The 25745-nt window shown below is 37.3% G+C and overlaps 1 long non-coding RNA gene across 13 annotated transcripts in view; it reads right to left on the reverse strand.

Annotated features, from left to right (window-relative positions):
- The window catches only part of LOC137487875 (uncharacterized), a 115352-nt gene that overhangs the window by 47663 nt on the left and 41944 nt on the right, over nt 1–25745 (reverse strand). Inside the window, exon 5 of one of the 13 annotated variants that reach the window (XR_012391987.1) lies at nt 18259–18312. The exons of the other annotated variants lie outside the window; for them this stretch is intronic. This is a non-coding gene — a long non-coding RNA (uncharacterized lncRNA). The remainder of the gene's footprint in view (nt 1–18258; nt 18313–25745) is intronic. 13 annotated transcript variants of the gene reach the window in all.

Consider the following 25745-nt stretch of genomic DNA (forward strand, 5'->3'; position numbering starts at 1 on the left):
TAGTCCATTATTTATTAGGGGTTGCCACAGTGGAATGAACCACCAACTATTCCAGCTTCCAGGTTACATAACACACATACACTCTCGCATTTACACACACTCATACACTACAGCCAAAGTTGTTTACCCATTCACCTATATCGCATGTCTTAGGACTGTGTTGGAAACCGGAGCAACCCAAGGGAACCCACGCGAACGCAGGGAGAACATGCAAACTCCATACAGAAATGCCAACTGACCCAGCCGGGACTAGAACCAGCGAACTTCTTGTTGTGAGGCAACAGTGCTAGTAACCACTGAGCCAATGTGCGGCCTCATATGTATTGATCTTCATGTTATTATTTTATTGTTTTTAATTATGCAGTGTTATCATTTACAATACATTATTTACTTATTTCATTCTTTTAATTATTTATTTTTGTTATCGTTTGTTTGATTCCTGCCATTTCAATGTGTCCGAGTAAGCTTCTATTCATCCCCCTGTATTTTGTTTTGAAGTTTTCGAAAAGAAAATCCAATTAATATATATAAAAAAAATCAAGATATTAAAAAAAAGTTAAAGGAATTAAGATGCTGATGACTGTTAAATGTGTCATCACCATCCTGTGACAAGGTCGCTTTATCTGCTTGCTTGATTACTTTTCGACTGATTTGTAAATGTTTGATGAGTTGTGGCAGGCTGAAAACCGCAACTTTACAAGCTATATGTAATTGACAGTAATGGGACAGTAATGGGAAGATATTCACTTGTGCAATCTTCAAGTTGGACGACATCCACTTGTGCAATGCTGCAGGCAAGCACGAAAGACTTAAAGGGTTGACGCAACAGGATTGTTCTCAAGAAGCACAGTAAATCACAGAGAAATTCAACAGATACTGTAGGATGCGTCGCCTGAAGTCTAGCAATGCATAGGCAGGCATTTGATAAAAAAAAAAAGTTGAAGAGCAGTTGCTTTGACGCGCATTGCTTGATTAATGTAAGATTTATGGGTTGAGTAATGTGAAATTGGTGAGAAAACATTACCACAAAAGTGCCAATACAAAAGACTGTAGATGCATGAAAGACAAAGAAACAATACAAGTGTAACACACCTTTTTTCTTCATGTGTCTTGCTGAATTATTCTTTATTTATCATAAAATAATGACGGTTATGCAGTTTCAATATGATTTACATTATATATAATAATTTTACAGATGATGTTAGCCAAAGTGACATAGAAACAAAAGAAGTAATAAAAGCAACAATTCGCAAATAGGTCTGTTTCAGTATTTATGGTATTAGTAATATAGAATAGAATAGAATAGTATTAGAAGGTATATTTATTCTAATAAAAATAGATTGTTAATAAATATATATATATATATATATATATATATATATATATATATATATATATATATATATATATATATATATATATATCACCACAAATTTAAATTATTGCAAATTTCTAATCAGCCAATCACATGCCAGCGATGCATTTAGGCATGTAGACATGGTCGAGACGATCTGCTGCAGTTCAAACTGAGCATAAGAATGAGGAAAAAATGTAACTTAAGATCGGATGTTGGTGCCAGACGGGTTGGTCTGAGTATTTCATCAACTGCTGATCTACTGGGGTTTTCACACAAAACCATCTCTAGGGTTTACAGAGAGTGTTCAGGAAAAGAGGAAACTGAGGCTACAATTCACACTGGCTCACCATAACTGGACAATAGAAGATTGAAGAAACAATGCCTGATCTGATGAGTCTTGATTTCTATTGCGACATTCAAATTGTGGGGTCAGAATTTGGCAACAACAACATGAAAGCATGGATCCATCCTGCCTTGTATTAACGGTTCAGGCTGGTGGTGGTGGTGTAATGGTGTGGGGGATATTTTCTTGGCACACTTTGGGCCCATTAGTACTAATTGAGCATCGTGTCAACACCACAGCCTATCTGAGTATTGTTGCTGACATTGTCCATCCCTTTATGACCACAGTGTACCCATCTTTTGATGGCTACTTCCAGGAGAATAACTCGCCATGTCATAAAGCGTGAATCATCTCAGACTGGTTTCTTGAACATGATTATGAGTACACAGTACTCAAATGGCCGCCACAGTCACCAGAGCTCAATTCAATAGAGCACCTTTGGGATGTGATGGAAGAAGAGATTTGCATCATGGATGTGCAGCCGACAAATTTGCAGCAACTGCGAGATGCTATCATGTCAAAACTCTGGGGAATATTTCCAGTACCTCGTTGACTTGATGCCATGAAGGATTAAGGCAATTCTGAAGGCAAAAAGGGTCCAACCCAGTACTAGTAAGGTGTGCCTAATAAAATAGTCAGAGAGTTATGCGTATATAAGTGATGTTTAACAGAGCAACACATTTTCACAGTATTTCCTATAATATTTTTCTTCTTCTGGATAACGTTTTGTTTGTATTTATTTTAGTTAGGTTGGATTAAAAGTTAGTAAAAAAAAAATTTAAATAAACCAATTTTAAGGTCTATGTTATTTATAGATTTTCCTATTGGCTAGAAAACAAACCACTGTTGTCCAATGACTTGACGAAGTAACCGAACTATTTAACCTAGTAACACATTTAAATTGCATTAAAAGCTAAATTTTAGCATCTTGCAAAATAACTAGTCAAATATTATGTACCGTCATCATTGCAAAGACAAATCAATTCAGCTATAATAAATGAGTTATAAAAACTACTGTGTTGAAAAATGTGTTGAAAAAATCTCTCTGTTAAGCAGCACTTGGAAAGTAATACAATATATATAAAATAAAATGTGCCTAATTATTTTGATTTTAACAGTATATATAGTATACAAAATAGAGACTATAAAAGATCAAGCAAGGTGTTTTTATTGATTTACAGAGGCACCAAATAATCTAATTTATTTAAACGACAGTTAAGTGATGTAAGGCATGTTTTGAATAAGATGAGAAATAGAGAAATAAGAAAAGCATGATGAAAGGCTCTGTTTAATGCTGATGACAACTGTTTTGAGCAATGCTGTTAAGCAATATTGCAGAGCTGGCTACTTTACTATTGAGAATAGGCCAACAATAATGTACCAGTGTCTTACCTGGTCGCCCATTGATAGCACTATTCCCCAAGGTTGGTTATGCTCAAAAAGTTTACGTATTAGCCCTCCTCTAAAATTTGTATAATTTATAAATATTTGTTTTCTTAAAGACCAAACACATCAGCATTGCCTTGTACATATTCATTACCATACTTCATTTCAGAGAGGTGTCATGACAGAATGTTTTGTAATCAAACATCATGAATTTATCAGATTAAATTTACTGAATGGTCCTTAAGTAAATCTTATAACTAGTTAATAGATCATTAATAAACTGTTAGTTAATGAGTTATAAATGACTTGGTCAATAAAAGTTAATAGTTTGTTAATGATTTATAACTGTGCCTTATAGATAACTTACAAGCTGTTAGTTAACAAGTCATATATGACTTGTTTACTGTATTTTAACGGTTGATAGCTTTACTCAATAAATTAGTAATAGATCGTGAACAAGCTGTTAGTAAATTACTTACTAAAGACTTGTTAAGTATCAGTTAATTCAATTCAATTCAATTCAGCTTTATTTGTATAGCGCTTTTACAATGTAGATTGTGTCAAAGCAGCTTCACATAAATGGTCATAGTAACTGGAACAGTGTAGTTCAGTTTTAGTGTTTAAGTTCAGAGTAGTTCAGTTTAGCTCAGTTCAGTGTGATTTAATCATTACTGAGAGTTCAAAAGCAAATTCATCGATGCGTAGCTCTACCAATCCTGAACCATGCGAGCCAGTGGCGACAGCGGAGAGGGAAAAAAAACTTCACATATATAAACCTAGTTAATAGTTTATATATGTTATTGGGATGTTATTCTAAAGTTGCAACTATTCTTCATTTATTAACTTAGTAAATGAGGAATAGTTGCAACTTTAGAATAATGTCCCAATAACATACTTAAGCTAATAACTAACACATAACTAATATATTAACTCAAACTTTACAGATCAGTTGTTCATAGTTTGTTAACCATTTTACCAGTGAAACTTTGTAGAACAGCAAATGGATGGAACACGTTCAAGCCACAGAAATTTGATGTGATATTTAAAATATAAAATGTTTGTACCTTAACCTTGTCCCTTAAGCCTTGCTCATAGGCTTTTCTGTGTGCTGTGTTTTTTACCAAAGCAACTCCACAGATGACGTTTTGTTTAATGTATAGAAACACACATACTGAGCCATCACATGGCAGAACATCAGTATACACAATACAAACCCATGATGATTGGGAACTTTTTATGCCAAACATAAAAACAAAATAAAAAACAAATCTTTTATTAGAAAAGTTCTACAAAGTTTCACTGGTATTAGTAAAGGGTAAACAAACCATGAACAACTGATCTGTAAAGTGTGAGTTAGTTAAGTGTTAGTTATTAGCTTAAGTATGTTATTGGGACGTTATTCTAAAGTTGCAACTATTCCTCATTTACTAAGTTAATAAATAAAGAATAGTTGCAACTTTAGAATAACGTCCCAATAACATATATAAACTATTAACTGATACTTAGGTCTTCAGTAAGTAAATTACTAACAGCTTGTTTATGATCTATAACTAATTTATTAGGTATAGTTGTAAATCATTAAAATGCAGTACATAAGTCATATATAACTTGTTTACTAACAGCTTGTAAGTTATCTTTTGACTATCTATAAGGCACAGTTATAAATAATTACCAAACTATTAACTTTTATTTAACAAGTCATTTATAACTCATTAACTAACAGTTTGTTAATGAGCTATAAACTAGTTATAATGGATAGTTATTCTAAAGTGTTACCGAAATGTTTCATTGGAGTCATTGGTTTCAAGTGATTGCAAAGTATTTATATGGGCTGAATTTAAACACAACTCCAGGCCCATATACATTTTTGAAACCACTTAGCTTTCAAATTTTTAGTAAATCCAACAAACAGTTTGTTTTGTGTGTGTTTGTGTGTGTGTGTGTGTGTGTGTGTGTGTGTGTTTGTGTGTGTGTGTGTGTATCTTTTTTTTAGCATTGTAAACACTAAAAACTCTCAAGATCATTCTATTCCTATAGATTCTTAAATCTAGCAGCATGGCACCTTGTAAACAGCTTTAATTGTTTCTAATTTGTTTCCTAATGGGCTGGTAAAAACATGTGCACTATAATAGACTGCCTAAAATAGTGTAAACCAGACAATCAGATTGGATCTTCCGGTTCATGGCAGTTTGCATGCATAGGAGTGTTGTCTGAAGCAGAGACTGTCTCAAGACTTACTAAAGACTGATCTTTGTCAGACAATATGGACAAAAGCTTGAGCGTGTCTGTCATTGAGCTGTTCTCTATAAAGCAGAGATTAAACAGAAGGATTTGCATGTATTATAACTATATTCCCAGTGACTGCATCAGTGTTGCTGTGTCTATTTCTCTGTTCCGATCGATCTATCCGAAACGAAAAGATGAGAAAGCTGGAAAGTCCCAAAACATGTTACTGGACCATTAGGTTCCGCTCCCCAAAACTATTTCCAGCCATGAGGCGTGAGTCAGAGAGACATCATGGATCTGATAAAGGGTCATTTGACTTGGGGACTCATTTGGGGGGTTGGGACGTCTTTTTTTACAGCTTTTCATTGTAGTCATTTCCAGTACAGTGCGTCAAACTTGAAGTTTACTGTACGCATGTACCAATCTGCGCTCTTTCATCTTCATATGTTGTCTTTGGCGACTTATTAAACCCATATGTTGTGATGTGTTGTTTTGATTTAGCATCATTTCTGAATCATGCAAGGTAAGAAGTGAATTAACATATCTTACATTGTTTACATTGTTTTGGCCTGACATACAACCTGTCAACTCTACAAAGTGCAACGCAAGGAAATTTGGAAAACAATGTCAAGTGGTTTTTGCATCTGTCCAACCACCAATTATCCATTTCCTAATCCAAAACATGAGAAGACGTATCATATAGAAGCATTTTCATACAATAATCTCTACCTTTTATTTGAAAAATGTAGGTGTGACGAGGGGGCGTGGCCGAGAGCCGTGGGAACGGAATGAGGCCGCCACGTAAGTGGATGCACCTGCGGTGCGCACCGGCCTCGAATCCCATGGAAGGAGCTCTGGACTATAAAAGGGGGAACGTTGGCAGAGGAAGCCGAGAGAGGACCGGGCCCGGGCATATTGTTTTAGTTTTGCTTTCAGTTTGACGGCAGTCTCCGTGACGAGCTGCCGTTCATTTGTTGTGGTTTAGATGGCAGTCTCAGTGAGGAGCTGCCGTCCTTGTTATTAATAAATAATTTAAACCTGCGTCGGTTCTCCGCCTCCTCCTTCCCGGCGGCCAAAGGGCCGTGAACTTCATTACAGTGGTGCCGAAGCCCGGGAGAAGGAGGGACACGTTGTCCAGTTGCCCTCGTCGCTGAGAGGGGGGCAAGTGTTCGGGAGTTAACCAGAGTGGGGGAGAAACCTGTTCGTCTGCCCAGAGTGCTGGGGCAGCCTGAGGCTGGCGAGGAAAGGATCTGCCTGCTGCCGTCTCCCAGCATGGGGAGAAGCAGGGGACGCGGGGCTCACCACCGTAAGGGAAAGTGCTGAAGGGAGCCATCCCACAGAACCCAGGGGAGTCGCCGCGATCCGCCATGATGCCGTAGCCTGCATCCGTCCACCGAAGTGGGAGCGGAGCAGGAGACCAGAGATGCCGCCAGCCAGCCAGGAGAACCGCCGCCGGACACCAGAAAACGGACGGGTGGATAGATTCCTCCACAGGGCTCCCAACACGTCGTCGCATCTCTCAGCTGGTGGAAGACCGAGTAGCAGCATGTGTGGAGAACTGAAGCCCAATTTTTTTTTCCTTTTTCCTCTCTCCCCTTTCTCTGCCTACTCTGTCTTTTCTCCTTTTCCATCTCCTTTTCTCTCGGCCCGTCTCATATAGGTCTCACGGGTGCTTTGTCTCCGTGAGGAGCTGCCGTCCGTTTGTTTTGGTTTAGACGGCAGTCTCCGTAAGGAGCTGCCGTCCCTGTTATTAATAAATCATTTAAACCTGCGTCGGTTCTCCGCCTCCTTCTTCCCGGCGGCCAAAGGGCCGTGAACATTATTACAATAGGGTTCTATCATACACCCGGTGCAATAAGGCCCAAGACGTGTATGGCACGATTTGTTGCTATTTTCAGACCAGCGCTACTGTAATTTTCACATCTTGCACCTCATTATTTAAATAGCAAATCCATTTGCACCACTTTGTGGAGTCATGGGCATGCTGGTCTATAAAGAAGGTGTGTTAAGGCGCATAGCTGGCGCTTCGCTATTTTAAGGAACTAAAATAGAGCGCACCATTGACCAACTAAAAGCTGGTTTAAAGAGCCCCTATTATGGGTTTTTGAAACTGATCTTCCATGCAGTGTGTAACACAGCTCTAAGTGAATGAAAACATCCAGCTGAGGTTTAAATCTAAAAGTGCACCCTAAAATATTTGACTCAAAGTCGAATAAACTAATGGAGTTGGGTTCGGATCTTTTGTCTGATCGCATCGACGTCGATACGATACAATACATGACCAAATATGTAGTTCCAGTTCTGGTAAAATGTAAACGCATTTTCACTTCAGACACTAGCGGAGGTGTGGGGAAATGCGGGACTGATCATGACGCAAAGATGACGATCACTGACAGGTGGAGATTTGGCTGCGGGGAATAAAGAGTTAAAGTTCATTTTCACAAGGTAACGCTTTCTTTTACAACCCGCAAAGTACCGCGTAAGTACAGGGAAATTACTGTGTACTTTTCTGTACGTACTGTGTAAGTATAATGAACGTATGTGTAGGTATGAGGGAACAAACCATAATGCTTGGGTAAAAAGGGGGTAACAACCAGATGTTCATCACGAAAATGACCGCGTAAGTACAGTGAAATAACGGTGTACTTTTCTGTACCTATAGTGTAAGTATAAATAACGTTTACGTAAGTATAAGGGAACAAACTGTAATGCTCGGGTAATAAGGGGATAACAACCAGATATTTAGCATAAAAGGTACCGCGTAAGTACAGTGAAATAAGGTTGTACTTTTCTTTAAATTGCAAAAGAACAAACCATAATGTTTGCGTAAAAGGGGAGTAACAATAAGATATCCATCAAGCAAAGAAGTATATTAAGTTTACGATGTACATTTCTTCAAGTATTGTATACATATAAAGAATTATGCAAGGATGGTGACAACCTATTGCTATCTGCAAATGTACTGTATATGCACCTGCGTGAGTACATTAGTACTCTTATTCAGTGCTTGGGTTTTATATGGGGTGTTTAATGAATAAAAGGTTTACAACCTGTGAAATTATGAACCCTTATTGTATACTGTATGTATTTTAAATCTGCAATTCAATATAAAATATATTTCCATACACTACTTACCTTATGTTTACTCGTCGATCTCACCAAAGCCATCAATGTCTCCATAACTCACTATCAACAAATAACTTTGCATGACATAGGCCTACCGTCAGGGTTCAATGCAGATTAAAACAGGCTCGCATCTTTACTGCTGTTGCACAGGAGGGCTAACTGTTGCATTTCAGTAAATGTATAGCTGATGCTTTATAGAAAAATCTAGTAATTTGGTCTTCAATCAATAAAAACTGCTGCTGTAGTTTACTCTGTTCTTAGTGTTCAAGTATACACTAGTATGTTAAAGTTAAGCTTCTTTCCTCTTTGTTCCCTGTAGTTAAAGGGTAAATACAGTATTTGTTCCCTCCTTGTTCCCTGTACTTACAGGGTAAATACCACATTTGAGGGTTGTAAATTAAAGTGAAGCTTTGTTCCTCTCTTGTTACCTCCTTGTTACCTGTACTTACAGGGTAAATACCACATTTGAGGGTTGTAAATTAAAGTGAAGCTTTGTTCCTCTCTTGTTACCTGTACTTACAGGGTAAATACCACATTTGAGGGTTGTAAATTAAAGTGAAGCTTTGTTCCTCTCTTGTTACCTCCTTGTTCCCTGTACTTACAGGGTAAATACCACATTTGAGGGTTGTAAATTAAAGTGAAGCTTTGTTCCTCTCTTGTTACCTCCTTGTTACCTGTACTTACAGGGTAAATACCACATTTGAGGGTTGTAAATTAAAGTGAAGCTTTGTTCCTCTCTTGTTACCTCCTTGTTACCTGTACTTACAGGGTAAATACCACATTTGAGGGTTGTAAATTAAAGTGAAGCTTTGTTCCTCTCTTGTTACCTCCTTGTTACCTGTACTTACAGGGTAAATACCACATTTGAGGGTTGTAAATTAAAGTGAAGCTTTGTTCCTCTCTTGTTACCTGTAGTTAAAGGGTAAATACAACATTTGTTCCCCCCTTGTTCCCTTTAGTTTACAATGTAAAATCTTAAAGGCAGTGAAATAAATATACAAACACACAATATATTTCTTCTTTACTTTGTAACCTTTATTTTAATAAATAAGCATTTTAAAAGACTTCATATTAATCAAACATTGTCTTGTCTATCATTGCCTATACTCATTCATTTTCTCTTCGGCTTTGTCCTTTTGTTAATCTGGGGTCGCCACAGTGGAATAAACCACCATCTTATCCAGCATATGTTTTACGCAGTGGATGCCCTTCCAGCTGCAACCCATCTCTGGGAAACATCCATACACACTCACTCACACGCATTCACTACGGACAATTTAGTCTACCCAATTCACCTGTACCGCATGTTTTTGGACTGTGAGGGAAACCGGAGCACCCGGAGGAAACCCACGCGAATGCAGGGAGAACTCCATGCAGAAACCTTCTTGATGTGAGGAAACAGCACTACCTACTGTGCCACCGTGTTGCCACCCAGCTGCAACCCATCACTGGGAAACATCCATACATACTCATTCACACACATACACTACGGACAATTTTACCTTACCCAATGTCACCACATATTTTTGGACTTGTGGGAGCACCCGGAGGAAACCCACGCTAACATGGGGAGAACATGCAAACTCCACACAGAAATGCCAACTGACCCAGCCGAGGCTCGAACCAGCGACCTTCTTGCTGTGAGGCGATTGTGCTACCCACTGCGCCTGCCTAAACTCAAACAGCAAAATAACACAATATTTCATTCCCCCTTTTTTTCTGGCATCTCTTGCTTGGCTTCCTCTTCTGCTCTTCTCAGCTTCCACTGAGGACTCTGATGGTGAGTGGCTGATGAAATCCCATGGGTCTTGCTGCTCTGCATTTATATAAAATATATAAACAGACAGAAAGGCTTTTAGTAAGCTATAGACATGTTTATTTTCCTGTTTAATGTGTGTGTAGTGGTTGTCTAACAATTTCACACACTAAACATTTACAGATACCATACAGACACTATACATTACTATCAAACAAAAGTACTATCATCAGATCATATGGGAGATTGTGATCATTTATAGTGATAATAATTAAAGCGCAGAGGGGAAAAGGCTTAAATATATGTGCAGGCAGTATAGACTTTGAAGTAAAGATTATTTGCAGTTCAGTGTACATATTTAAATTCTGTGTCACTCATTAAATGGTAAGTAAATGTAACGTTTGGGTTAACTACCCCTAAGGTTAGTTTTTGATTAAAGTACATGTCTTAACCCATCATTAGTCCTAAATAAAGTGAAAGATATCATAATATGGTTGATGTACTGTTATGGACCCTTTTTACATTTCAGCACAGTGAATGGGAAAGTACAACACATTTTTTTTACAATCTTCTTTGCTCAAATAAAATGAAAACTTTACGATGGTGTTGTCTCGACAATTAGAAAAATAAAAATATAGTGTGAAACTGATAACGCCAGCAAGAACAGAGAATAACATCTAATTTACTCATGTCCATAGACACTGTTTGAAACACCTCGCACATGTAATCATATTATATAATGCATACGTAGATACAAATAAATGTTATTTTATAAAAAAATCATATAAAAAACTCAAGGATTTTAGATCCTGATGATCGTTAAACGCGTCATAACAGTGTTGTGAAAAGGGTGTAATTGTTAAAAATAGGTACAAACATCAGATATAAACAAAAACCTAAACAAACACTTCTATGTACATAACGTCATAAAAATACTTGTTTTATTTACCTCGCGCTGCCGTCCTTGTACTGCCGTGAACAGGAAATTCTGGGAATGGAGGACGGAGAGTTGAATCGATTCGTCTTCAACAAACCGATCAGTGTGACATCAAAACATCGCGAGAACAACAGACAGCTCCGTGTGCATTTGAATCCATCTCGCGATATTGTATCACTTCAGGTACGCGCCTACTGATTCGTTGATTCAAACGAGTTGTGAATCAAGAAGCCTCTAAAGATCCGAATCAAACTGCAGCAGCACGCCACGAGGTTTTGCTCAGACTTTTGGGACGTTTGGAATTGCTCCGTCTTGTCACCATGTAACACATGTGAGTAAATCGTTGTCAGTAAATAAGGCTATTGTTACGATTAGAAATTGTGCATTAACCAGATTATATTTATTTTGTTTCATTTGTTTTTAGCGTAACATTAACGTTAGTTCATGGCCGAATCTAAACGGCCAGCAGCGAATATTTACCAATGTTTACTGTCGTTTACTTTGCACATCTTAGAAATGTTGCCAAAGTTCCTCTGGATTTAGTTTCTTCATGTAATTCCAGACAGACTGGATGATGAGCAGGTCAGATCTCTGTGGCTGTTGTCATACTGACTGTGCAGACGATTTTCTCCCTTTATACGTTAATTACAGCAAAGTTAATGACAAAATTAATGTTTGGAAATGTAAATTGATATTTTCTGTAGCATGCCAGTTTGATATATCAATAGCCCCCCCCCCCCCACCCACCCAATTACTAGTAACGTTTGCCTAGGACTTTAGCACAGTAGCCTACTATTTAAGCCTTTTCCCCTCTGCGCTTTAATTATTATCACTATAAATGATCACAATCTCCAATATGATCTGATGATAGTACTTTTGTTTGATAGTAATGTATAGTGTCTGTATGGTATCTGTAAATGTTTAGTGTGTGAAATTGTTGGACAACCACTACACACACATTAAACAGGAAAATAAACATGTCTATAGCTTACTAAAAGCCTTTCTGTCTGTTTATATATTTTATATAAATGCAGAGCAGCAAGACCCATGGGATTTCATCAGCCACTCACCATCAGAGTCCTCAGTGGAAGCTGAGAAGAGCAGAAGAGGAAGCCAAGCAAGAGATGCCAGAAAAAAAGGGGGAATGAAATATTGTGTTATTTTGCTGTTTGAGTTTAGGCAGGCGCAGTGGGTAGCACAATCGCCTCACAGCAAGAAGGTCGCTGGTTCGAGCCTCGGCTGGGTCAGTTGGCATTTCTGTGTGGAGTTTGCATGTTCTCCCCATGTTAGCGTGGGTTTCCTCCGGGTGCTCCCACAAGTCCAAAAATATGTGGTGACATTGGGTAAGGTAAAATTGTCCGTAGTGTATGTGTGTGAATGAGTATGTATGGATGTTTCCCAGTGATGGGTTGCAGCTGGGTGGCAACACGGTGGCACAGTAGGTAGTGCTGTTTCCTCACATCAAGAAGGTTTCTGCATGGAGTTCTCCCTGCATTCGCGTGGGTTTCCTCCGGGTGCTCCGGTTTCCCTCACAGTCCAAAAACATGCGGTACAGGTGAATTGGGTAGACTAAATTGTCCGTAGTGAATGCGTGTGAGTGAGTGTGTATGGATGTTTCCCAGAGATGGGTTGCAGCTGGAAGGGCATCCACTGCGTAAAACATATGCTGGATAAGATGGTGGTTTATTCCACTGTGGCGACCCCAGATTAACAAAAGGACAAAGCCGAAGAGAAAATGAATGAGTATAGGCAATGATAGACAAGACAATGTTTGATTAATATGAAGTCTTTTAAAATGCTTATTTATTAAAATAAAGGTTACAAAGTAAAGAAGAAATATATTGTGTGTTTGTATATTTATTTCACTGCCTTTAAGATTTTACATTGTAAACTAAAGGGAACAAGGGGGGAACAAATGTTGTATTTACCCTTTAACTACAGGTAACAAGAGAGGAACAAAGCTTCACTTTAATTTACAACCCTCAAATGTGGTATTTACCCTGTAAGTACAGGTAACAAGGAGGTAACAAGAGAGGAACAAAGCTTCACTTTAATTTACAACCCTCAAATGTGGTATTTACCCTGTAAGTACAGGTAACAAGGAGGTAACAAGAGAGGAACAAAGCTTCACTTTAATTTACAACCCTCAAATGTGGTATTTACCCTGTAAGTACAGGTAACAAGGAGGTAACAAGAGAGGAACAAAGCTTCACTTTAATTTACAACCCTCAAATGTGGTATTTACCCTGTAAGTACAGGGAACAAGGAGGTAACAAGAGAGGAACAAAGCTTCACTTTAATTTACAACCCTCAAATGTGGTATTTACCCTGTAAGTACAGGTAACAAGAGAGGAACAAAGCTTCACTTTAATTTACAACCCTCAAATGTGGTATTTACCCTGTAAGTACAGGTAACAAGGAGGTAACAAGAGAGGAACAAAGCTTCACTTTAATTTACAACCCTCAAATGTGGTATTTACCCTGTAAGTACAGGGAACAAGGAGGGAACAAATACTGTATTTACCCTTTAACTACAGGGAACAAAGAGGGAAGAAGCTGAACTTTAACATACTAGTGTATACTTGAACACTAAGAACAGAGTAAACTACAGCAGCAGTTTTTATTGATTGAAGACCAAATTACTAGATTTTTCTATAAAGCATCAGCTATACATTTACTGAAATGCAACAGTTAGCCCTCCTGTGCAACAGCAGTAAAGATGCGAGCCTGTTTTAATCTGCATTGAACCCTGACGGTAGGCCTATGTCATGCAAAGTTATTTGTTGATAGTGAGTTATGGAGACATTGATGGCTTTGGTGAGATCGACGAGTAAACATAAGGTAAGTAGTGTATGGAAATATATTTTATATTGAATTGCAGATTTAAAATACATACAGTATACAATAAGGGTTCATAATTTCACAGGTTGTAAACCTTTTATTCATTAAACACCCCATATAAAACCCAAGCACTGAATAAGAGTACTAATGTACTCACGCAGGTGCATATACAGTACATTTGCAGATAGCAATAGGTTGTCACCATCCTTGCATAATTCTTTATATGTATACAATACTTGAAGAAATGTACATCGTAAACTTAATATACTTCTTTGCGTGATGGATATCTTATTGTTACTCCCCTTTTACGCAAACATTATGGTTTGTTCTTTTGCAATTTAAAGAAAAGTACAACCTTATTTCACTGTACTTACGCGGTACCTTTTATGCTAAATATCTGGTTGTTATCCCCTTATTACCCGAGCATTACAGTTTGTTCCCTTATACTTACGTAAACGTTATTTATACTTACACTATAGGTACAGAAAAGTACACCGTTATTTCACTGTACTTACGCGGTAATTTTCGTGATGAACATCTGGTTGTTACCCCTTTTTACCCAAGCATTACGGTTTGTTCCCTCATACCTACACATACGTTCATTATACTTACACAGTACGTACAGAAAAGTACACTGTAATTTCACTGTACTTACGCGGTACTTTGCGGGTTGTAAAAGAAAGCGTTACCTTTCACAACAACAACACAATATAGCCAACCTAGTGCTGTGTTTGTTCCTGTCATTTTTCTGATTTTTGATACAACAACCTACGCTGGAACGTGAGATTTGTTGTCCATTTATTATTAGAGGAAGGAGCAGCGGAGACGATGGGACTTTGACAGGGACTTTGTCAGTAACTTTTAAAGTTCAACTGGACAAGTGTCTTCTTCCTCAGGATTATAACATGTAAGTGTCATTAAAATTGTTGCCTCATTTTGTGTAGTTTGCAAAATATGTGTTTAATTGTCTTTTAAGTTGTAATCACCCCGCACGGCTTGAAATCACACATTAATTATAGATCAGTGCTTGTACTGTATCTCTCAGGTTAAATCTATATGGGGCTGTTCACATATGGCGTCCAAAATTATGTCAAAAATATGATGCGTGCTTCTTCTTTTACCGATTTTAAATGCATTTCAGAACTGCCGATCCTCTGCTGTTTGTCTATGCTTTGGCCACCATCAGTTGATACTCACACACACAGCGTGGTCAATTTTCAAAATAGTTCAGCTTTAGCCACTGTCTGAATTAATACTGAATGTGTGTCATTGTTACTTGGGGTTAGAGTTACAAGTAGAGTAGTATGCTGATGTTTAACAGCATTGCTTTATTGCATTGCTGTATTGGGCTCTCACATACTTTCTGTCTGCTACTTCATACTGTAACCATGGTGGGCATTTCTGCCTGTCTCGTGCTGAACGCAGTTGACCAATCGCAATACGCTGAATCATTGGTCCAATCAGTGCAGATTAGCTTTGCACTTAGGAGGGGTCAGGAAATAAATGAATCTCTGAACGATTCATATGGGAGTCGCTGGGATAATTGGGTAAAAATAAATGCATATTATAAGACAATGAAAGTGTTTTTTGACCTTTCACGCATATCAGCATGTTGTTGGAGACGCTTAAAAGCAAAATATGACCTTTTTAATGCAAAATAGAGGCTCTTTAAAGTTTAGTGAAGAGAGCATTAGATATGCCCCTATGCAGGTCCAAACGTCTACGCGTAGCTTAATATACACAGGATATACAGCAATACACAAATATCTTTGCGTATGAAAAAAAATTAAAGGATTAAAATATTACAAAAAGTATTTTTTTTTACATTAATATAAAAAAATGATATATGCATATTTATATTTCTTTATATTTCCATATTTTCTAACTCAGTTTTTATGACCATACTTCACTATTATTGTTTATTTATTAACTTGAAAGAAATTAGTTTTGATGCATCTTTGCACTTAACAAATGAAATTAAATGTGTAGGCTAATGGATGTCTTCAGTGGAGTGAGTTTCCACCATTTCCTTATCCACAAAAATAAAGAAGTAATGTAAAGAGTCTTTTCTCGCTAGTGAAGCGTTTAGTTCCCCTTCGGGAAGGGAACTTCAATGCTATGTGGAAACTTCCACTATGTGGATGTTGTCAGAATTCAATCATCTGAAAGAGTATGTAAACGGGCCAATGAAATGCCATAAAGTTGGCAGCGTCAGCATGCACAGCTTGCGCTACTAAAAATCAATTTGGAAATTTAAGCACAGCGCGTGCCAAGCTGAGGCATCCTTGTAGCTTCAGATCCTTTCACAAAGCTTCTGAGAGAATCGATGAGGGTTTTCTCTGACTGTTACGACAGAGGGAGAGAGAACGAGAAAGCGGGTTACTTCTCCCGGTCCAGAGTGTGTGATATGTGGAGGCAGACGGTCGAGTCCGGTCCTCCAAAGTTGTATGTATTGTTGTAAATTTCTTAAAAGAGCAACGCGGTCGTGCAGCACGTCTTTTTCAAGACGTCGCTCTGGCTGGGCGTTTCTCGATGCAGTGGTTTCCTGTCCCCGGATGATGAGCACGAGCACTGCATTTCATGTCTGGGGGTTCAGCATGTTAATGCGGTGCTCGTGGACAGTGTATGCCATCCCTGGGGTGGCATGTCTGTTGTGTAGTTAAGATCGCGGCCCACTCTTGCAAAAGAGCCACCAACCCCAGTTGTCCCCCGCTCTGCGGTTGGCACTCGGGCAAATCTGTGGGTTACAGTGAGGTCCAGAAGCGCCACCTCTGGCTGAACCTGGTATAAGACATGCAGGAAGTTGACAAAGTTTGCTTTCTTAACTCGCCCATATTCCAGGCTGGCCTGTTCAGTGACACCATTGGTGAATTCACCCAGGAGTTCACAGCGGCGCAGTCGGATGTGATGGGCAGAATCTCGTAAGGATGGAAGGGACGGTCTCCCTTCTCTCACACTTCCAACCCCTCCTCTGGAGCCTAGGTGTGAGGCGAAAGTGAGTCTCTCGCCTCCTGCTCTTCCGCGGGACTCCAGCACTCTCCGGATCAGCCCTCCCATTCCATGCTGCCCCAATGCTGGTACATCAGCGATCGTAGCGATAAAGCTTTAGCAAGGGATCTGACTGCCTGGTAAGCACGGGCCAGCCTGTCGCAGTGGCTCATACGTGCGATCAGACTCGGCTATGCGATTTAATTTGCACATTGAAGTTCACGGGTGTGTATTTCACCATGGTCAGCCTTGTGTCCGCCCCTGTCTTGCGAGAAGAGATTGCTGTTTTCCTGGTGAAGGATGCAATCTTGCCTATCCTTCCAGCTGAGATGGAGAGCGGGTTTTACAGCCTGTACTTCATCGTAACCAAATAGAGCGGTGGGCTACGGCCAATCTTAAATCTGTGCGTTTTGAACCGCTGAACCTGCGCTCATCCTCATCATTGCTCTGCCACAATAGACCTAATGGACGTGTACTTCATGTCTTCAGACTTGCATGCCATCGTCAGTTTCTGGAATTTGCATTTGAAGGTCGAGCCTGGCAGTACAAGTCCCCCCCTTCGGGCTCTCTCTGTCTCTGCAGGCTTCACCAAGCCTGTGGAGGATGCCCTAGTGCCCCTCCGGCCCGTGGGCATCCCCATAATCAATTATCTCGACTGGCTGATTAAGCGCTCAATGACGTGGGCATGAAAGTCTCTTCAACTAGAAAAGGATGCCTCAGCTTGGCACGCGCTGCACTTATATTTCTAAATTGATTGTAAGTAGCTACCAACTCCAAATCCCCACAGTGGAAGTTTCCAGCATTTTCATCCCCCTCCTTAACCCCTCAACCCACGGGAAACGAGGATTACCTTAATAACCGAGCTGTTCTTCCATTTACAACCATGTTAAAAGTGCACCATGTAAAAAGCAAATGTGCCATGGTGCGTCTTGACACTTTTTAAACCAATCTCAGAACTGGAACTAGAAGATCAGGTTAATATATTATGCATAAACCATGTGCCAGTGCTTTACATCTGTCTAGCCACTTGCTCAACTGAGTTGACTTCATTGTTTTCTTCAAAATGATTCACAAAATTAATGAATGAAGCAAATATGTGTCTGGTTATAGATATTAGTTACAGTTACACTGTAATCCCATTGTCTTAACAATTGGGATGACTTATATGCAAGGGAATATTTTATCAACTATTAATACCAATAAATGTATTTCTTAAATATTTTCTCAGTATAAAAGCAGATGTGGTTTATGAGCAGACAGAGGTTCTGTTGTGTAAACTTCAGCTGCCAGTAACTTACCAGTTGCTGCCAAAACTGGGATTATGTTGAAATATAAAACGTCAGTCCTTTAATCTAAAAAGGAAAAATGCATGACTGTTGATAGGTGTTGAGTCTCCAAACAAAACACCAATGTATGAGTGTACACATAAACAACTACAGCATATGGCAAGGAGATTAGATTGTTTTTGTGATTAAAATCTTTAAGCATTGAATAAACTTAAATTAATAATAATAAAAAATTATAATTGTTTGTTTGTTAATTTGTTCATGCTTCGTTGGTTATTAATTGCTTGATTTGATAGACAGACAGGCAGACAGACAGACAGACAGATTGATTGTATGTAAACAGCTTACCAGTAGTTGCCAAAACTGGGATTATGTTGAAAAATAAAACGTCAGTCATTTAATCTGAAAAGGAAACTGCATAAAATGACTGTAGATGGGCGTTGAGTTTCCAAAACCAAACCAAATCAAATCAAACCAAACATTTATATATGAGTATACTTAAAATCATCAAGAATTGAATAAGCTCCATTGAAGAAATAATAATAAAAAAACATTGCTTGTTCAATATTTGTGGTTGTCTGTTGGTTTGTTTGTTTGTTTGGTTGATTGATTATTTGATTGGTTGGTTGGTTGGTTGGTTGATTGATTGATTAATTGATTGATTGATTGATTGATTGATTGATTGATTGATTGATTGATTGATTGATTGATTGATTGATTTAATTTAGTTGGTTGGTTGGTTGGTTCATTAGTTTGGTTGGTTTTTGGTTGGTTGGATAGATTGATGTGGTTGGTTGGTTGGTTCATTAGTTTGGTTGGTTTTCGGTTGGTTGGATAGATTGATGTGGTTGGTTGGTTGGTTCATTAGTTTGGTTGGTTTTTGGTTAGTTGGATGGATTGATTTGACTGGTTGCTTGGTTGGTTGGTTGGCTGGTTGGTTGATTCGGTTGGTTGGTTGGTTGGTTGGTTGGTTGGTTGGTTGGTTGGTTGGTTGGTTGGTTGGTTGGTTGGTTGGTTGGTTGGTTGGGTTGATGTGGTTGGTTAGTTGGCTGGTTGGTTGGTTGGTTGGTTGGTTCATTAGTTTGGTTGGTTTTTGGTTGGTTGGATGGATTGATGTGGTTGGTTGGTTGGTTCATTAGTTTGGTTGGTTAATTTGGTTGGTTGGTTGGTTGGTTGGTTGATTTGACTGGTTGCTTGGTTGGTTAGGTTGGGTTGATGTGATGTGGTTGGTTGGTTGGTTGGTTGGTTAGTTGGTCGGTTGGGTTGATGTGATGTGGTTGGTTGGTTGGTTGGTTAGTTGGTTGGTTGGGTTTATGTGATGTGGTTGGTTGGTTGGTTGGTTGGTTGGTTGGTTGATTTGGTTGATTTGGTCGAAAGGATGGGAAATTAAATAGAAGCTAGTTCCCATCATGGAATAAAAGACAATCTTACAATTTTAGAGTTTATATCTTTCTATTCTGACTTTGTATCTCCTCTTTAAAATTCACAATTTCTAAGAAAACAAAGTTAGAAGTACAAGAGATAAACTTATATTTTTAAGAACTAAACGTAAGAGAAAGAATCTTGCAATTGTGAGAATTTGAAATTTTTTTATAAAATGTGAAGTCTGAATTTAGAAAAAAAGTTAGAATTATGGTTTCTTATGATTTAGTTTACTTGTGCAATTTTGAATATGTATATAAATATATTCTAATAAAATGTTTACAACAAGCTAGAAACTTTGCTAAGTCTTTATTCATTTTCCACACATTCTTACTTTCATTTTATTTTGATTTATCTTTTTCTTGGTTTTATGAATGATGTGCATCACAGATAAACCAAAGAGTTTTTGGCTTGTATCTGTAGTTTCAATGAACCTCTGTTGTGGTTATTTGGACAAGCTCTATAAAACAGCCACTAGAAAGTTATCTTTCCTATATTTGTTTTGTCTTCTCTTGGCTGTACAATTAGAACGAAGCCCTCTTTCATCCTAAGAGGAAGAGGTGTTTTTGAAGTCGCTGTCTTTCCCGAGCGCACTGGGCACACCTGTAGTCTAAATTGCCAGTGTTGTCACACATCGTCTCTTCCCCCCCTTCTCGGCTTCTGTGTCCAAAACACTTCCGTCCACATCAAAGACCCCACAATCAAAAGACATCGCACACAGACAAAATATCATTTACCTCAGCTTACTTCACTCGCGCATCAGCCAAACACAGACGTTGTACACACTGATGATGAGTCTGATATCACACACAGCACACCACAGTGTCAACTTCTGGTGTCTGGCACTCAATTCAGGAAGAGAGAAATTGTATGGTACACGAGACAAGCACAGATTTAGTCATGTGTATTACTGCAGGGTGTGTGTGTGTGTGTTCTCTTTCAGGTTGTATAATCAGAGGTCAGAGGTTGTTAGGGTCTTTTCATCTATCTTTACCATTTTGTTCAAAGGATATTTTGTTATTTTCATTTCAAAAGCGGACTGATGACCACTAGTGTTTACATTTTGGTCACACTTTATAATAAGGTATCTTTGGATTGACGTTGGTTAATGCATTTAGTAACAAAAACAAACAATGAATAATACATTTATTACAGTATCTAATAATCTTTATTACAATGGTAATGGTAATACCTAGGTTTAAGTAACAGTTCACAACATTTACAACTTGTTTATTACCTGCTTGTTATTAAGATGTTAACTGTTTGTTTGTCGTCCTGATTGGGAGGTAATATCTGATCGAGTCTGAAACCGTGTGATAGGGCCCAATTTTTGATCACGTGAACGGATCTAGATATCCCTATCTGAAAACGTGAAAAAAATCAGGGGAGGGCTTTTCTTTTTCTGGATTGCTTTTAAAAACTGTCGGTTGGGTTTAGGGAAGTGGGTGTACGGGTCAATCTGTGCTTTTAAAAACACTATTGGTTGGGTTTAGGGAAGGAGGAGGGTGGGTCAGTCAATCAGTCAGTCAGTCGACAGCAGCCTCTGGTGGATTTACATGAGAACAGCAGCCGCGAATTGCACTCGCGAGAGAAATTTGAGATCTCAAAAAGTGGACTCTGGTGAATTCGTGAAAACAAAAACTGCAAAAAAAAAAAAGTCCTAGCTCCTAGGACGTATTTGGTGCTCTCCAGAAATGTAGTGGTACATTTTTAGAATGAGTCTGAGTTGCATAAATGCTAACACTTTTAAAATAGATGGTGTTATTTCCTAGCTTGCTAATAATTTGTTTGGGAGCTCTAGTAAAATTTTATCTTAGTATTTAAACCTGCAAATATTGCACAAAAGTAAATAATTCCTGTAAACTTTTATTTGTAAATTAATGGCACGAAAAGTTGCATTCTTGTGCTCTGTGCTAACAACGTTTTTCTGCAAAACACTGTTCACTATGTAATGTTTCCCCAAAAACAAGCTTAACTACTTGATGATATAGTGTATTGTCAGCGTAAACAAAAAGAATGCCTAATGAAAAACAATGAAATATCAAAAGTAGTATTTTAAGGAAAATACATAAACAGTAAAAGTGTATTCTTTAAATGCTACATCTTGTTAATGTATCAATTTACTACAAATATGTAGAGAAGTAGTCATAACAAATATAGATAAGCAAATCGGCAATGTTCATGGGGGACAATGCTTGAGTTTTCTTCTGTATTCTGTTCAATCTAATTTGCTAATTATAATAGACATGTTGACAATATACAATTAAAGCCCTCTTGAGTTATTAGCCCCCCTGTATAGTTTTCCCCCAATTCCTATTTAATGGAAAGAAAAAAAATCAACACATTTCTAAACATAATACTTTTAATTACTCATTTTTGATAACTGACTTCTTTTATCTTTGCCATGATGACAGTATATAATATTTGACTATAGGGCTTTTTCTCAACATGTGTTCTTATCTGTACTTGCGTTCTTTTGTGCTCGTGAAACGTCATCAACCATCGCCGAAATACTGTTCCAATTCAAAGTTCACATCTTGCCAAGTACAGATAAAATTCCCGCATGTGTACTTGCTTCGCCCATTTTGCCAAAGATGCTTTAAGAGGTGACTTATGCGACCTTAAAAAGCACAGGTATCACAGAATGCATTGCAGCATAACCAGCGAAAGCTAATGGCGGAGGAGAAAACCCACACGCTTTTAAATATACTCCTCTGTTGTGTTAGAAAGTTTTAAGAGTTCTTCAGGCGAGAATGTAGTTGTTTTAAAATCTATTTGGCAGTTTATTTATAAAGATAGTGCGTCTTTTAGCAATGTACCTCAGCTTATGCGGACTCTGACCCCCAGCCTGTCAGCGGAAGCTTCATTATCTCCTCCCCCGCCGAGAGAAGCTTTACATCAGCCAGTCCATAACGGATATACCTCTGGATTGCATCTGTCCTTTGTAGTTAATACATGATATTTAATATATTTAGTGCATATCTGTAAATGCTAATGTTATCTTTACTTAAACAATCAAGTAAAGCTGACTGAACATTACTTAAAATTTAGCATTTTGGTCCTGTCACCTAAAAATATGAGTTAATTTAACTTATATACAGTGAACATGCATAAACTTTGACGTTCAAGTATAGTAAGCTCAAAATCACAATTAATCCTTTGAAAAAAATAGATTGTTTTTAATGTAGTCTTGACTGTACAATTCTAATATGTGCAACATTTTAGTGCAAGGTCTTTTTTAATCAGAAAACAAGGCTTCATGTATAATTATCCACCATAATGGGAATAAATGGCTACTTTTTTTTTCAACATTTTTTTATGGTATATAATTACACACACACACACACTCTGACACACAACTGAACAATTTAAGTAAAATCTACCAAACCGGCAAATTAAATAAACTTAAATACGCAAGTTTTGGGAGACTCCGTTACTCAATTAAATTGAGGCAAGGCGTTTACAGTTTTGTTCAGTCAACTTATAAGGGTTTTCAGTGTAATAGACAGTTATAAATGTATTATTTGTTCTCAGGTGTATTATTTTGTCAGTGTTATTTTGTTACCTTTTATAATTATCTTTAATTATGTTACCGTGTTGTACAAGGCTTGTCATTGTTTACCAAATTGCTTAACATTATCTTTATTTCTTACTGTGTATGTCTTGTACTTTATAGTTGTATAATGTCCATTGTAGTTTAGTAAATCTGATAATGAAAGACACAAGTCTGTGTATAATAACCCGTTTTACTTCACATTTATAGTGATTTATGTTTTCATTTTCTTAAATCAAAAATATAGATTTATAACATTAATATGTTATTATTTATAATTTATATAATTAATTTTTTTTTTTTTTAAATGTACAGTGAACCCGATGAATCCATGGTGAGGTAAGGGACATTATGTATAAAGTACACTGCCGTTCCATTTGAAGAAGTACTCGATTTGTGTCCTCGCATCCTCGGGAGTTCGTTCCTCCAAGTCTGAACTTGGCAAGTCTGAACTTCAAAGAATGCAAGTTGGAACTTTGCGTACTTGGTATTGAGAAACAGTCTTTTATAATAGCCTTTTTCAAGATATTAGTATTCAGCTAAAAGTGACATTTAAAGTCTTAACTAGGCTAATTATTCAAGCTGATGTAATGAGGAAAGTCTTTGTATTACAGTGGTTTGTTCTGTAATCAAAAATATATATATGTAAAAAAATTAATTTTCTTTAAACAAAAGACAGCTTTTTTTCTAGCCAAAATAAAACAACTCAGACTTTGTCCAGAAGAAACATTATAGGAAATTCTGTAAAAAAAAATAAAATAAAAATCATTGCTATATTAAACATTATTTAGGAATATTTGAAAAAGAAAAACAATTCACAGGATGGGCAGATTTTTATATATTATATATTTTTTTAAATCTCTGAAAACATTTTACATTACATGTTACTCAAGGCTGTACATCAGGTTGTTCCTTCAAAACTCCAGTCAACATTGTTTTCCAGAACCTTCACTCTCTCTGTTCCTCTTAGAAGAAACCAGCTGTCAAACTCCACCTGATCTGCTCAGACATTACAGTTTTCAAGCTCAAGTCACACCTCTTCTGCAAGCACTCAAATAATCCACGCCCGTCAACAAAGAACACTTACTTTAATCCTTATTTATTTATGTATTTAAAGGGGCTATTTTTATCTCGAGCCAAGCAAAACTTTTCTCTGCTGGACAAACATTTTGGCTCTCTGAGAAAAATAATTATTTATTCAGAGCATAGCGTACATTAAGAATATGGTTACATCAGGCAGTTTCACCCTAATGCACAGTATTATTCACTAATGTTTGATTTATCCATTGAAGTAGGCCAACTAAGAAATGAAAACAAGCAGTTATGTCACGTCTTTGGGGAAAGAAATGAGAAAACATTGTTTTAAAGTGTACCAGTGTTTTCCAAGCAATTGAAAATATGTACCAAGTTTAATTACTTACAATAATATATAAACAGAGGTCTGGAACATCTATACTGTGCTTTCGTAAGACTAGATATTGGCTACAGATTTAAATTAAAATTTTAATGTTTTAACAGTTTCAACCTAAAATAAATTATCAAAATATTAACAATCAGGAGTGTTGAAACATTTTAATGGCAAGCAGCTCTAAAAAAAAATCCCTTCCGAGTTAAAATTAGGTATATAAAATTATATTGAAGCAATGAAAAGAAATTAAATGAACATTATGTTTGAAAAAGGGTTTAGTTGCTGTACTGTACTTATTCGTTATTACCATTTCACTCTTTTTTGGAACATAACATTTTACTCCACATGTTTTATTTGCTTATTTTACATGTACAGTATTGGCATTTGTGTTGCCTTGTATTTGTCCCTACCAAAAAAAGGCCTTTCTACAACAACTGATTTAGGGAATTGATATAGATTTATGAATGATGAGCTCATTTCAAAATTCTCCCAGTCTCCCAATCTGTTAGGACAAGTTCAAATACTATGATATAGATGAAAACTACAAATAATAAATCCACATCACCAGCTGAAAGCTGAAGAACGAACCATGTAGCTTTCTTGTTTATCAACTTAAAGTTGTTAAGTTGACTTAATCGATTTGTGTTGGGCCAACATAAATAAATTGTGTGGAAGCCTGGATTTTTGTTAACACTTTAAAACACTTGTCTGTCAGTATAAGTGGTAATGACTCATAGTTTATGTTAGTTAATGCATTTAATACAATGAACAATACATTTATCACAGTACTTATTCAACTTTTTTAACATTAGTTAATGAAATATAAGAGTGCAATAACTACACTAAATGCATTAGTAAATGTTAAATTATAATTATAATTGCTGTACAAGCATTGCTCATTGTTTGTTCATGCAAATAAATATATTAGCTAACATTAACTATGTGTCCAGTATTGTAATGTATTGCCTTATAAGTCACTTTAGGTACAATATTAAGTTCTGTTTCTCAAAAAGTACCTAAAGTACATATCAGAGAAGTACATAAAAAGCAAACTGAAAGTATACTTTATTAAGAAGCATACTAATATTAACCTTAAATGGTTTTTTTTTATATAAA

The sequence above is a fragment of the Danio rerio genome, chromosome 16 (genome assembly GCF_049306965.1).
Source record: "Danio rerio strain Tuebingen ecotype United States chromosome 16, GRCz12tu, whole genome shotgun sequence".
Lineage (NCBI taxonomy): Eukaryota > Metazoa > Chordata > Actinopteri > Cypriniformes > Danionidae > Danio > Danio rerio.